This window comes from Tachysurus fulvidraco, chromosome 2 (assembly GCF_022655615.1).
Source record: "Tachysurus fulvidraco isolate hzauxx_2018 chromosome 2, HZAU_PFXX_2.0, whole genome shotgun sequence".
In the NCBI taxonomy this organism is placed as follows: Eukaryota; Metazoa; Chordata; class Actinopteri; order Siluriformes; family Bagridae; genus Tachysurus; species Tachysurus fulvidraco.
The window spans coordinates 12,499,658-12,514,013 of record NC_062519.1 but is presented as its reverse complement, the minus strand read 5'-3'; the positions used below and the strand labels follow the sequence as shown (position 1 = coordinate 12,514,013).

The following is a 14,356-nucleotide window of genomic DNA, read 5'->3' as shown; positions in this document are numbered from 1 at the left end:
TATGGTAGCTTGGGTTTAAACTGGATACCTTTCATTAGGAATATATTTGGTGGTTTTTAAATACCTTGAGTATTGTATTTTTTAAAGGTCAAGATAGCATTCTCAGTTGTTAGAATCTATAATGTTACCTCTGGCTGAAGATAACTGGACTCAAAAGCACAACTCAATACAAAGATGGTGATTCAAAACATTTGGTTCTCAAGAGTACAAAAGGTTTTATAAAATTAACCCTAGCTTAAGAAATTCACTAGAAACTCACTAGAGAAAGGCTGGACCACTAGACTCTAAGGAGTTCAGACAAACTAGTAAATAAGACAGGGAACACAGGGATTAAATACACGAAGAGACAATCAGACACAGGTGAATTACATCAGGGTGAGGCGAGTAGTCACACAGGAGGGAAACACTCAATGACCACTTTAACAGTAGCCAATCATGCGACATGGTTGACTGCCCAAAACCGGACAGGTAAAGTGTAACCAGTTTTTTTTTTTTTTTTACATTGTCTTCAACAGCCTGAGTTCAGTAGTTTATTAAAAACAAGAGGGGAAATTTATCCCTAATATACAAATTGCTAACATAATATAAGGAAAATATAATTCCTCAATTAGTTTTTAGCATATTTTATATGTACATAGGTTAACAATTATTACAGGTATGGTGGCTGCATCAGATTTCTTTATTATACTATACATCATGTATATTCATTACCTGCACACAACAAAGAAGGTTGGACAGAAAGAATGATGCATGGCAAGGCCTTAGCTCAATTGTGGAAAATGTTATCAAAGATTTTGGCATTATTGGAAATTAATGAATGTTAAAGGGGAAAACCTTTCTAAAAGCTGATTATGTCTGGTGTTTTTGGTTGATTCAGCTAATTAGTGTGAACAATGGAAAGCAATGAGGAGTGCCAAGATGAAAATTGATACAGCTGATATTACACTTTGTGTTTATTCTGGATTTAAATGCTGGATATTTTGGTTGTGCAAGTCATGGCCTAATGGTTAGAGAGTCTGACTCGTAATCCTAAGGTTGTGGGTTCGAGTCTTGGGCGACTGAGGTGCCCTTGAGCAAGGCACCGAACCCCCCAACTGCTCCCCGGGCGCCGCAGCATAAATGGCTGCCCACTGCTCCGGGTGCGTGTTCACGGTGTGTGTGTTCACTGCTGTGTGTGTGCACTTTGGATGGGTCAAATGCAGAGAACGAATTCTGAATATGGGTCACCGTACTTAGCCGTATGTCACGTCACTTCCTTTAAATGCGAAAAGCCAGTTTAATCTGAACTCTATCCCCCTTTTCTCAGATAATTGTTGAATAATTAAAATTAGAAGTATGAACTCACCCTGACTGCAGATAAAAGAAAAAGAAATTGAAAGGTTGTAAAAATCTCAAAAGCTGGTGTGTGATCTCTTCATTGTTCCTAATTTGCTGAAGTCTTCTTTTTGTATGAAAAGGTGTTGAGTGGATAGTTATTGGTTTCTCTGATGTGGTTAGAATTGTAGCAGGTGACATGGGTGAGATGTTGATGCCAGTCGTTTATGCTGTCGTTTCACATACAGGAGTTCAAAGTGTATATGGTCAAAGTGTCCTCAAAGTGCCTTAATTAGGCTGAAATGCATGCAAGTACTTCTTGTAAATCACTCCAACGCATGATTCCCTAGGGTTTAAGAAGATACAGAGGAGCTTAGGTGAGTTGTAGTTTGTTAACCTGTTACATTTTTTACTTGCTTTGATGGAAAGATGGAAGTTCTAATTGAATAATAGAAAAACAACTCCTAACTACATTTTTGTAGGATTGTTCTTTTATAATTGTTTCACTAACATCTTGGTAAAGCCATGACGACATCATCCAACCTTACAGGAGTTTGACAGGCATTAAGGTAGACAGTTTCCATATCTATTTGTTGGCTCTCCCTATGAAACTTTGTCTCAGACCAACCTTCAAGTGGTTGCTGCTCCCATAGCACTGGCCCATGAGGAATGGTGGCTACCTCTGGATCTTTTTAAATGCTCTAGGCATCACACCAGTCTGTGGGGAGATACAAACTTTAACCATTTCAAGGCTTTTATACAGCTTGCCTGCGGTTAAGTAATCTATACAGTCTAAACATGAAAATCTTTGGATCACGTGAGCAGACTGTGGCGCTAATTCTTTCTTTTCAATTCTTTTTCTTTTCTTTTACACTTTTTGACCTCATCCAAAACTGAAGCATGCAGAACTGTTGACAGATATGAATCTTATTAATGCTGTTGGAAATTTAGCAACTGAATAAGATCTAAGAATTGTCTTGTTATAAGGACATCTATTTATGGCTAAATGCCATAAATATAAATATGTAAATGTGTCCCTACCTCATGCCCAGTGTTCCTGGTGTGAGGGTATGTTTACTGAATGAATGAGGGAACTTTCAATTGAAACCCAGAGTGATACACAACATATCCTATAACAGTGACATTGTGATTGATGTTCTGCTCTGCAACTGCACTTTTTCAGTTATGCTAAACTTTTAAATCCTCTCTATATTTGCTAAGAAAAGTGTCTCTATGGACATGGAGTGTTTTGGTGAACTGGGATGTTTGGATGTCGCTTTATCTCCCAGGGCACCCTCGTGTCTGTGTCACCTTCTGGCCCTTTTTGTAATGCTGTCATACAGTAGGTAGTCTTGCCAAAGTCCCTGCTTACATTCTTTTCAGTATTGAGCCATATTGTCACAGCTCTCTCTCTCTGTCTCTCTCTGTCTCTCTCTGTCTCTCTCTCTCTCTCTCTCTCTCTCTCTCTCTCTCTCTCTCTCTCTCTCTCTCTCTCTCACACACACCACACTTGCTACTCCTGAGAGACCAGTGACCCTTCCCCTTCTTCCCCTTCTCCTTCCAGAACTGCCTGATCCATCCTGATGCCCTACATCAGGTTGGAGTTTCATCACTTGGAGCCTGATCACTGCTGCTGAGGATGACCCCACATGGACAGCCTGGAAATACATAGGATTGTTGTGGAAAGTAACACATAGAAACCATGGAGATGGATTTGGACTGCACTTGACACAAACTTATTTTACTTTATTGAGCATGAGTTTCCTCAAATATGTACAGTTTTGTTCTTAGAATGTTATTCTTCATATTGGGATGAACTGCATGGGTTCCTTTTCATTTTGAACCTCTGCCAGGTATTTAACACGGTTCTTTCTGTATGCAGTATGTATGGGTACTTTATTCTTCATAAACTAGACACTGGGTAGCATTGATACATTACAGCTACAGTATCCCTGGTTTGATCCAATGGTCTAGTTTGTCTCTTTTATGTTTCTGTGCATGTCCTTCCTGTAACTGTGTGGGATTTTTCTGCATTTTCTGTTTTCCTCCAACCTGTCCCACATCTTAAAAACATAGTAATAGGTGAATTGACTACTCTAAATTGCCCCTGGTATGAATGTCTGTGTGGTTGGTGCCCTGTGATGGACTTAATGTCTCTATAAGGATATATTCTTACCTCAGACTCAAATATATATTACAAATTCATTGGATCACTGACAGATACAGCAGGCTAGGCCATTGTATGGGAGATATCACAGAGCTACTTGGAAACCAATTCATGATTTAATTGTAGGATGCTGTTTTAATCACATTCATTTCTCATCATTCCCAGATGAGCCAAATTAATTTCCATAAATAAATTTCCATAAACTTCCAAAAAGAATAGAAACTTTCAGTAAAAGTTATGTACAACATAGTAACACTTAGGGTGAATGTGACCATAGGATACTAAGTCAGAGTCAGTTATCTAATTTATTTGTGCTTGAGTTGATTGTCTAAAGGTTCACATGATTCACATGATTAAGTAGGTGTAGCTCAAGGACTTTTTCACCTGTCTATCCATAAATAGTGGGGACTTTGCCCTCAACGTTTGGTATTGTGATTTTATTGGTGATTTATTTAATTTATTTAATTTCATTCTGAGTATATATAAAAAAAAAAACAAATATAAATGTGTATAAATAAGCACATTTCCTCATTTACACTTACAAGTAAGCAGATAACAGAACTAAAGCTGATTTCAAATGTCGCTGCTAACTCTTGATATGAAGTCCAAAATGTTATCACTGGCAGTGAAGCAAGTCATCATTAGCTAAAAAAAATCAAAAGAATCCCATCAAAGTGATCACAAGATTACTATTGAAAGCTCATTGGGAGGCCTCAAAAGCAGGAAGAAGATTAAAAAGAAAAAATAAACAAAGTTCTGAGTGTACAGATGACACTGAGATAAACTTGGACAAGAATAAATAGATGAGAATAGTATGGAGAAGGGAATAAACATTTTGATCTGAAGCATACCACACTATCTTGTGTATATGTCTGGCAGTCAAACTGGTTCTCTTGCATTTTTCATAATGTGACTGCTGACAAACGAAGCAGAATAAATTCTGAAGTCTTTAAGGCTTTATTATTTGCACAATTTTAGCCAAATGCTTCAAAACGCACTGGATTGCACTTCATAGAACAGATGGACAACATCCCAAAGCACACTTTCAAAGCAACACCAGATATTTTTAAGGGGAAAAAAAGAAGTAGAATATTCTGCAATTACCATGTGTTTTTAAATCTTAAGTAAATACATCGAATCACTAGAATTTTTACAAGGTCATTAATATTCCATGTCAACACCAGAATTGGTGAAAAACTCCATCTCTCAAGATGAATTGCGGTCTACAAATATGACCACAAATGACTACTCTCCTTGCACATTCCAGCTCACCTCATTTCTGATCACGTAGACCTGCTTTCAATCATGCACACACTATATAAACAGACTAAAATCACTCAATGTATTCTGACCTGATCTGCCAAGCCTTTGTTCTCAAGTTCCTGATCTTGCTCCTGCTTTAAAAATTCTAGATTTGCCTCTGAACCTGTGCCTGTTTTTTGTCTTTGCCTCTGTTCCTTGCTTTGATTTTGTTCACCTGTCTGAATTCAATAAAAGCTGTCTTTCCAAATGCCTCTGAAACCTGACAGAGAAACTATAGACTAAAAGAAGACTCGTACCACACTACTGCTAAGGTCATAATCATTTGCTATAGTCCTATTTATTTATATTACAAAAACAAGTGTAATTTCCACTTACCAAGCTTGTTATAGTGTGTTTAGGAAGTACTAAACCGAGACAGCATTTAGTGTAAAATCATAATATTTTTTTTAGATAGCATATGAAAATAGTACCAAAGAGCAGATGTCAGATCTAATCCCAGATGTTTACCACATGGTTCATAAATATATTAATTTTTCTTTCATTTATCTTCTGTCCCCACTTTTTTCTATTCAGGGTCTAGGAAGATACAGAGCTCATTCAAGGAGTACTACTGGGTGAAAAACTAGAATATTTGTCTACTGGAACACACATGTTTGCACAATTATTCACACCTTTTTTAAATACAACTAGAGGAATGTTTTGTGGACACGGGAGGAAACAAGAGAACCCGGATGATACGTCAATAAAGGAACTCCACACAGACAGTAGCCCTGTAATAGAGATATAGAGAATTGAACTGTAATGTTGAGGTCTTGTACTAACTGCTTGAGTGGTACAGTAGGAAGGGTTGACAAGTCACAGCTGGAGATTTGGTTTTATTAATTTTTGGTTAAAGACATCACGTCAATGTCAGTATCACGCAACAATTCCCTGTACATCACATGGCCTACAAACATGGCTGACATAATACAAAAAATACAAAAAGTTTGGAATCAACTGGTTAAAAGGATTCTTTTAACCATTTGATTTCAAGCTTTTGTATTTTGTTCTTCTGGTTTGATCCAGACTTTGGCTTCTGACTCCTGCCATGCCTAGTTTATGCTGTTTGCCTGTATCATGTTTTCTGTTCCTGAATTTTTTATTTATGTATTAGATTTCTTGAAAGCATTTCTCATAAAACTTTGTGGACCTGCACTTGTTTGTGTAAAAAGAAGGGCTAGCATGGCTCATCTCACAAATTCCTTTGATGTTACCCAGTAAAAAATTCCAATCATGTAACCTGTTGTTTTAAAATCTAAAACATTGGGTTACTTAACGTAATCCCCGGTTCTTTGATAACAGGGTGAGGTGTTTCACTATGGGAATCGCTTTGGGCGTGACCAACTACGGAAGCTCTTATGACACCACGTCTGTCTTTGACAGACAGGTCGACCTGCGACCAGACTCCTCCTTGCCTATATCAGCCAGGTCGACCCCTGTCTACGTCATTAACGAGATTTCTTCCCGTCCAAGTGCAAGGAGGGAAGTGCTGGTGAAACACCTCTCTCTGTTATCAAAGAACCGGGGATTACATTAAGTAACCCAATGTTCATTTTCTAAGTTCGACTCGGTGTTTCACTATGGGAGATATTTCCAAGAGATGTTTCCAAACGGGTACAGTAGTACCGGCTCCCAGCACTGCGTGTGCTAAGAACGGTTCCTAAACATCTAGCCTATAGAATCGCACAAACGTATGCGGCGTTGCCCAACTCACCGCCGAGCAAATGTCCAGAACGGAAACTCCTCTGAGTAAAGCCCACAATGTGGCCATACCCCTAGTGGAGTGGGCTCTCAAACCCGTAGGGGGCTGAAGACCCCTGCAACCATAAGCCACAGATATCACCTCCACAATCCAGTGGGATAGCCGCTGTCGAGATAACGGCTTCCCTGTGTGAGGAGTAGCCCAAGACACAAACAGCTGGTCACAAGTTCTGAAACCAGCTGTCCTGTCCACATATGCCTGAAGAGCCTGCACCGGGCATAATGCATGAAGTTTCTGCTCCTCCGGAGAAGAAAACGGTGGAGGGTGAAAAGCCGCCAGTTCAGTAGACGGGCACCTATATGCCGACTCCAAAACCTTGGGCACAAAAGCAGGGTTAGGACGAAAAGAAACTTTAGTGAGCCTCGGAGCGAATTGTAAGCAAGACGGGCTAACCGACAAAGCATGTAAATCACTCACACGCTTGGCTGTCACCAAAGCCAGGAGCAGTGCCGTCTTAAGAGAGAGATACTTAAGACTCACCGCCTCTATTGGCTCAAAAGGATGTTGAGACAAGGCTTCTAAGACAATGGGCAGATCCCATAAAGGAACCATCCGCCTAGACACCAGCCGTATGCGGCACGCCCCCTTCATAAAACTAATTATTAAAGGGTGCTGGCTTGCCGACATGTCACCAAAACCTACATGGCAGGCTGAAATAGCTGCCAGGTACACCTTAATGGTGGAGAAAGCCTTCCTTTTATCAAGCAAATCCTGGAGGAAGCATAATATATCCCTATATTGCTATAAAGAGCGCGGGTAGAGGAGGCTCTCGCACTCTGTATAGTATGTATAACTGAGGAGGGCAAGCCAGCCGCATTCAGATTCCACCTCTCACGAGCCAAGCCCAGAGGGCTAACATGTCCGGATGAGGATGGTATTTCTCCTCCCACCCACCCCCCACCCCGCCTGAGACCGAAGGTCCCTCCATGGGGGGAGGGGCAACGGCTGCCCCGACAATAGTTGGACTATCTCCGCCACCCAATGTCCGGATGGCCAGCGCGGGCTATCAGAATCAATGACAGACACTGCTCCCTCACTCTGGCTAAAGTGGGGAAGATTAAGCTCAGAGGGGGAAAATGCATACAGAAGCACGTCCGGCCACCGATGGGGCAAAGCATCCACACCCAACGGTGCATTTTCGTCCACCAGAGAGAAATACAGAGGGCAATGAGCGTTTTCTTGCGAGGCGAAGAGATCGACGGCAGCCTGACTGTACCTCTGCCATACCTGGCTCACCACCTGAGGATGGAGTTTCCACTCCCCATAAAGGGGATTTCCCCTGGACAGTAAATCTGCTCCTCTGTTCAAGATCCCCGGAACGTGAGTTGCCTGGAGAGACAGAAGACGTGTGTCTTGAAGGGTTGAAGGGAGCGTGTGCCCCTCTGACGGTTGATGTAAGCAACCACTGTGGTGTTGTCCGTTTCCACTAAAACATGCCGACCTCTGAGGAAACTCAGAAAATGTTTCAGTGCCAGCCACCCCGCCAATAGCTCCAAATAGTTTATATGTTCGTGCATCAGCTGTGGTGGCCATGCGCCGTTCACAGTTCTGCCCATTAGGGTTGCTCCCCAACCCTTTAAGGACGTGTCCGTTGTCATAGTTACTCTCGATGACACCGCCCCTAAGGGAATCCCCGATCTGAGCATCACAGGGCCTTTCCAGTGTCTGAGCGCTTCGACGCACACATTATTGACTCTCACCGGTCGGCTGAGATGCTGGCGAGAGCACAGACACAAGCGCTGAAAATCCCCATTGTGTGAAAGACGCTATTCTCTCTTCCGTCAATGTGACTTGATACGAAAGGGAGTCCAAATTGAGCCCTAAATACTCCATATGTTGAGAGGGCACCAGCCATCTCTTTATCATGTTTATCCTGAAACCCAGGTCTGAGGTGATTCAGGACAATCTCTGCGTCTTTTATGGCTTGCTCCCTTGACGACGAGCATATTAGATAATCGTCTATGTAAGACAATATCCTTATGCCCTTGTCCCTCAACGGGAACAGGGCTGCCTCCACACATTTGGTAAAAACCCTCGGAGCTAACGACAGCCTGAACGGTATAGTTTGAAATTCATATGCAGTGCCCCGGTATGCAAACCTGAGGAATTTCCTGTGAGAGGGATAAATATCTATGTGGAAGTATACGTCTGCCAGATCTATCGTCACAAACCAATTGCTTGGACAAATCAAGAACAGAGCACCTTGTGTGTCAGCATTTTGAATGAATACTTTCTGAGGTGCTTGTTTAATACACGCAGATCCAAAATGGGACGGAGGGCTGCACCGCCTTTCTTTGGAACTACGAAAAAACGGGAATAGAAGCCCTGGTGGCCTTCCTCCCCATGTACCACTCTGATTGCCTGCTTGTGCAGGAGGGTTTTGATTTCCGTTAACACACGCGCCGATTCTCCCTCGGCCACCGACATGATCAGCTCGTTGAAACGAGGCAGTTTCATGGCAAATTGGAGTCTGTATCCCCGTGAAACTGTTGCTAAAACCCACAGATGAGCCACGCATGCGCGCCAGCTGGCTATGCGAATCGAGAGAAGGCCCCCGTACACTTCTGCCCCGCCATCGTCGTGCAGTGATGACGTCATCACATGCGCCGTGATGACATGTGCATTTCATGTCTTTGCATTTTCCGGGGTTTTTTAAACATATCGCCCTCGGCTGTTTGCCTGGCTGCGATAGTGCAACATTTATTGTCATGTGTCTCGAACCCGGGGAGCATATCTCCCTCAGCCTGTGGCTTGGCTGCGATAATGCATGTTTTATTATCAATTCCCCTGTGTGTGTGAGTGCTTGGTGACACCGCACATGGCTCAGAACGAACATAATGAGCCCTTATCAAACTCAGAACAGAAGGGCTGAACTCCCACCTTCTTCTCTTCACGGGCGGAGAGAGAAGGACCGGGGAAAACCTGTGCGTCAGGTCGCACGCTTTTTCTTCCTTTCCTTGGGGTGGGGCGGACGGTTCCTAGCCACCGTGGCCGCAAAAGAATGCTGTCCCCAAGGTCCGGAGACATCCGGACGCGGTCGCTGACCGACCTTTCCGCTGTGAGCAGGTCTCACAGCTCTCGCGGTCATCGGCCTCCCTCTCGACGCTGCGGCTGCTGCGAAGCCCTGCCGCTTCGGCTGAGAAGGTGGTCGCGCCGCATGCTTGCGTGGCAAACAGAGGTGAAAAGCCTCATCCTCCTGTTTTCTGAGGGTGCTGGTTTCTCTCATTTTCTCGAGAACGGGCCCGAATAAGCCCTTAGTCGGGTCGTAAGGGGCATCCATCACCTCCGCTTTCTGAGCGTCGACCAGGCCTGACAGGTTTAACCACAGTGCTCTCTCACCTGAAACAGCCAGGCCCATTACGTGGCCGCAGCCCTGAACCGCACCGTGTGAGGAGCGCAAAATCAGGTCGTTCACAACACAGATTTTGTCCCAGAGTGCCGGGTTCGCTACACCTGAGTCCAACTGCCACCCCATCTCCTCCAAAATCTCCGCTTGATATGCTGACAGTAAAGTCACAGCATTCACCGGACATACGGACTGCCCCGCATATTTGTACATCCTTTGTACAAGGTTGCGGCAGTCAAACAGTCCATCTTACTCGGCAGTGAAAACTGCAATGAGGAGGAAACAGATTGTCGATTCGGATGGAGGTGATACTCCACGAAAGGCTCCACTGCTGGAGGTCCGGCCAACCCCAGCTCCTCCATCCCCTGAATCTCCTCCTCCATCCCCTGAATTGAGTGTCCCTTGGTGGGAAGCTTACTCTTAAAGGGGCTAGACCAATATCGAGACATCTCCGTCATGCACGCAAGCATGGCAGGCAAGAGCTGTCTCGCTGCCGAGTGGGTCGGCGGCAGCCTTTTCCCATCGTAAAGGTCTCTCGCGGCACCTTCAGCAGCTTTGGCGGCTGGCCAAGCTAGGCCCGGCTTTGCCGCGGCTCATTTGCACACTTCGTGCAGGCTGCTGTCAGCAGGGGGGCCGAATCGGTTGTGCTAGGTGGTCTAGACTGTCGGACTGGGAAGGGGGAATTGTCTTCCTCCTCTTCGTCGTCCATGCCCAGATCGAGGAGGTCAGAGTTAGCATCGCCATCTGCGTCCTCGTCCCCCAGTTCATCATCCACCTGCATGAGCAGGCCATCGAACCACGGAGGCATGTCCGGGGACTCAGCTTCCATCATGTCTGCCCAGCTCTTGCTAGTTCGCGGCAGATGGGCCATATCTGCCGAGGCAGCTTCAGACAGGCAAGGGTCCTGCTGGTTAGCCACCAACACTTTCAGCCTCATTCCCAAGATTTTCACCGGCAATGACGCACAGTGAGCGCATGTCTGCGGGTCCTCTAGCGACGTCTGAGCATGCTTCGGGCCCATACACACTATGCACATAGTATGAGGGTCCCTGCCCGAGATAGTAGCTCCACATGATGATGGACAAGGACTGATACAGCCTCCTTAGTCTTCGACTCATGCCCTTTGGCGGGGGTAAGTGCCGCCGACACAGCGCAGTCTAAAGACTCGTCACAGCACGTTAGCCTGTTAGACTTTGGATTAAACCTAGGTTTAAGGTCTGCCTTGACGCGTAGACCAAAGCAAATTAAATGCTTCCTACCGCTGTAACTAAACAAGAAGCAGGAGGTAAGAATAGCTCGCCACGACGCGGACGCTATTCCAAATGTAGGGTTGTCACTCACCACAATCCCTCTACTGATGTCGCGTTCGGCGACGGAGTCCAATAACGGTCCGTCTATTGAACAGTTAAGCGAGATCAGCAAGTCAGGATGTGCTGAGAGAGCTTGCTGCAGTCTCCCAAGGGAAGAAAGCGCGAATGACGTAGACAGGGGTCGACCTGGCTGATATAGGCAAGGCAGAGTCTGGTCGCAGGTCGACCTGTCTGTCAAAGACAGACGTGGTGTCATAAGAGCTTCCGTAGTTGGTCACGCCCAAAGCAATTCCCATAGTGAAACAAGGAGGGAAGTTAGAAAAAGAATCTCATATTTTTGGCACCTGTCTAAAGACCTAGATGTTGTATAGCTACATTCTGGTGTAGTTTAACACACATATAATAGACTTTTAATAATTTCTAGATGAGAGTTGTAAATGACACAAAGCACAATGACAAAATCACAATGTAAAGCTTCAGTACTCACATTAATAAGCTTAAAAGTTATTTGAGTAGGAGCTTTTCAGATGTGATATGTGTTAAAAACATCAAAAGATTTATCATATGATTTATATTCTCCTGCATTTCTTTGTAAAAAAATTAAGTTCAAAAATAAAAATTGTGGTAGCCTAGTGGGTTAGTTGTTAGCCTATCAATCAAAAGGTTGTGAGTTCAAATCCCAGGTCTACTAAGCTGCCACTGCTGGGTCCCTTATCAAGGCCCTCAATTGCTCAGTTGTATAAAATAAATATAAGTTGCACTGGATAATGATGTCTGCTAAATGCTGTAAATAGGTTTGGTATTTCCTTTTTTTCTATGTAGAAATAAGTACAATATCACACATGCATATAATTGTGTGTTACACTGCAGTACAATGAGACACTGCAATACAAAATGCTACTGACCGATCGAATTTATGCTGGGCTAAAACATTTCTTTTCTGGTAATAGTGGTATCTTTTAGGATGAACCTGTTCCCGATCAAAGGGTGCTCACTGAATGATTAGATGAATGTAAAAATTATGCTAATAATATGCCATGGCCTGAACACTCCCCAAAACCCAACCCAGTGTAATACCTAAGGGAGATTTTGGACTGATGTGTTAGACAGCACTCTCATCCTTCATCAAGACACAGAATAAGGGACGAATGGTATACATCCTATCAGTACAGTTGCAGACAACCAGCTTGTGGTGGCCCAGCTCCTTACTAATACACTTCATATTGTTTTTTCCCCATCTGTATGTCACCTTGGGTGTCTAACTCCTGTAGCTAAATATGACTGTGTCTATATCTAACCACACACACACACACACACACACACACACACACACACACACACACACACACACACACACACACACACACACAGTTGATGACACACTTTTAGATATATCCATAGAATTCTATTTTTTTTTGTTCTGTGCCTATATTATTTCACTCAACTCAATAAGTTTATTTATAGAAAATTCTAAACCTAAAGATCACCAACAGTTAGATGCCCTAGGTCATGTTTTGCTCACTGTTGCTACATTCAGCCATTCAGAAGAACTTTTTTTTTCTTGCCTTGAGGTGAAGTTAACATGCACGTGGCCTTTTTTTTGCCATGCCAATCATATAGTATTTGCAGAGCCATGAGACCTGAAAGGCACTGTGGGTGAGAAAGAAAAATGAGGAAGTGAAATTCCTCCAAATAGACTTGCTGAAATAGGTCAGCCTGCAGATATTCCTGCCAACAAGAGCAGTTGGACCCAGCACAGATTAGTTCTCAAGTTGGTCTCATGCTGAGATAGTTAGCAAGATGGCTGAACTGCTGGGATGAGGATGGTGGATGTCTGCCACAATGGTCTTCCTCCTTCCCACTGGCAGTGACTCACCACAGTCATGGTAATGCCTTTCGAATCCAGTTTAGCAACCTCTTGCTGTTTTCCCCTCTATGTATCTTGAATATTGTTTACACATACTCTATAGTAAATCACATTTGAATTCTGCTATTGTTTTTTCTGCAATCTTTCTCTCTTTATAAGCGATAATGAGTTACCACACCACACTTCAATGTTTTCTTTTAACAGCACAATGAAACATTTTATTGCTTGTATAACACATTTGTCAACAATTTGATTGAATGATTTATAGTTACATTTAATGCTGTAGAACATCTGGGAAAAAAATAGTTCCCATTACCATTTTTATAGCAGCAATAAACACTCACTCAAATCACCATCTTTTTTAAACAAAAAAGATGTAAAAGTTTCAAACATTTTGAAAGGTAAAAACAAGAAAAACATTTTCATTAATTAATTAATTAATTCATTCATTCATTCATTCATTCATTCATACATTCATTTTCTACCGCTTATCCGAACTTCTCGGGTCAGCCTGTGCCTATCTTAGGTGTCATAGGGCATCAAGGCAAGATACACCCTGCACGGAGTGTCAACCCATCTCAGGGCACACACACTCTTATTCACTCACGCAATCACACACTACGGACAATTTTCCAGAGATGCCAATCATGCCAATTTTTTATTAAAAAATAAATAAGTAAATTAATAAAGGCCAGTTGTACTGTTCTTGATAAACCACAATTCACAATGTCCTCTGTAGTGAAGACTTTACTCTAGTACTGCTATTTCAGACTGCTTACTTACATGTTAAACATCTCCACCCACATAGATTCACTATCAATATTATTGATATTATTTCATTGTTTTACTTCATCAGTCCATAACACTTTCTGACCTGCATTCTCTCACTAATATGGCAGGTAGCAGCAAACTAATACAATCTATAGGGTTGTTAGTTTTCTTATTTTTCCTTAGTTTTCATAGTTTTCCTATTGGTTCTTGGTTTGCCGCTCATCGTAGGAGAGGTCACACTGCAGGTAAGTGTTTGAAATCTTCTGACACTGCCAGAACTTCATCAGAGGAAAAAACTGATCACAACGGCCGTTATTTATCTGTCAAACCCACGTCAAACCCGCGATGACCACGTCAAACCCACAAATAAAGACTACAGATTTTACACTAGGATTCTAGAGTCTTTTAGGATTTTAAAAAATTTGTCTCAGATGATCAAATCATAAACAAATTCACACAGTGTGAGCCTGGCTTTACAGCCAGATCTTCTGTAAAAGTCATGATGTTATAGAACATT

At 43.0% G+C, this 14,356-nt stretch overlaps 1 long non-coding RNA gene and 1 pseudogene across 1 annotated transcript; one reads left to right on the top strand and one right to left on the bottom strand.

Moving 5' to 3' along the window:
• The first annotated feature begins 297 nt into the window (after positions 1 to 297).
• On the top strand, positions 298 to 3,275 carry LOC125140734. The gene is made up of 2 exons (XR_007139960.1): positions 298 to 468; positions 2,879 to 3,275. It is a non-coding gene; the product is annotated as an uncharacterized LOC125140734 (long non-coding RNA).
• A 3,057-nt stretch (positions 3,276 to 6,332) lies between these two features.
• LOC113641534 lies at positions 6,333 to 9,143 on the bottom strand (annotated as a pseudogene).
• Between the last annotated feature and the right edge of the window lie 5,213 nt (positions 9,144 to 14,356).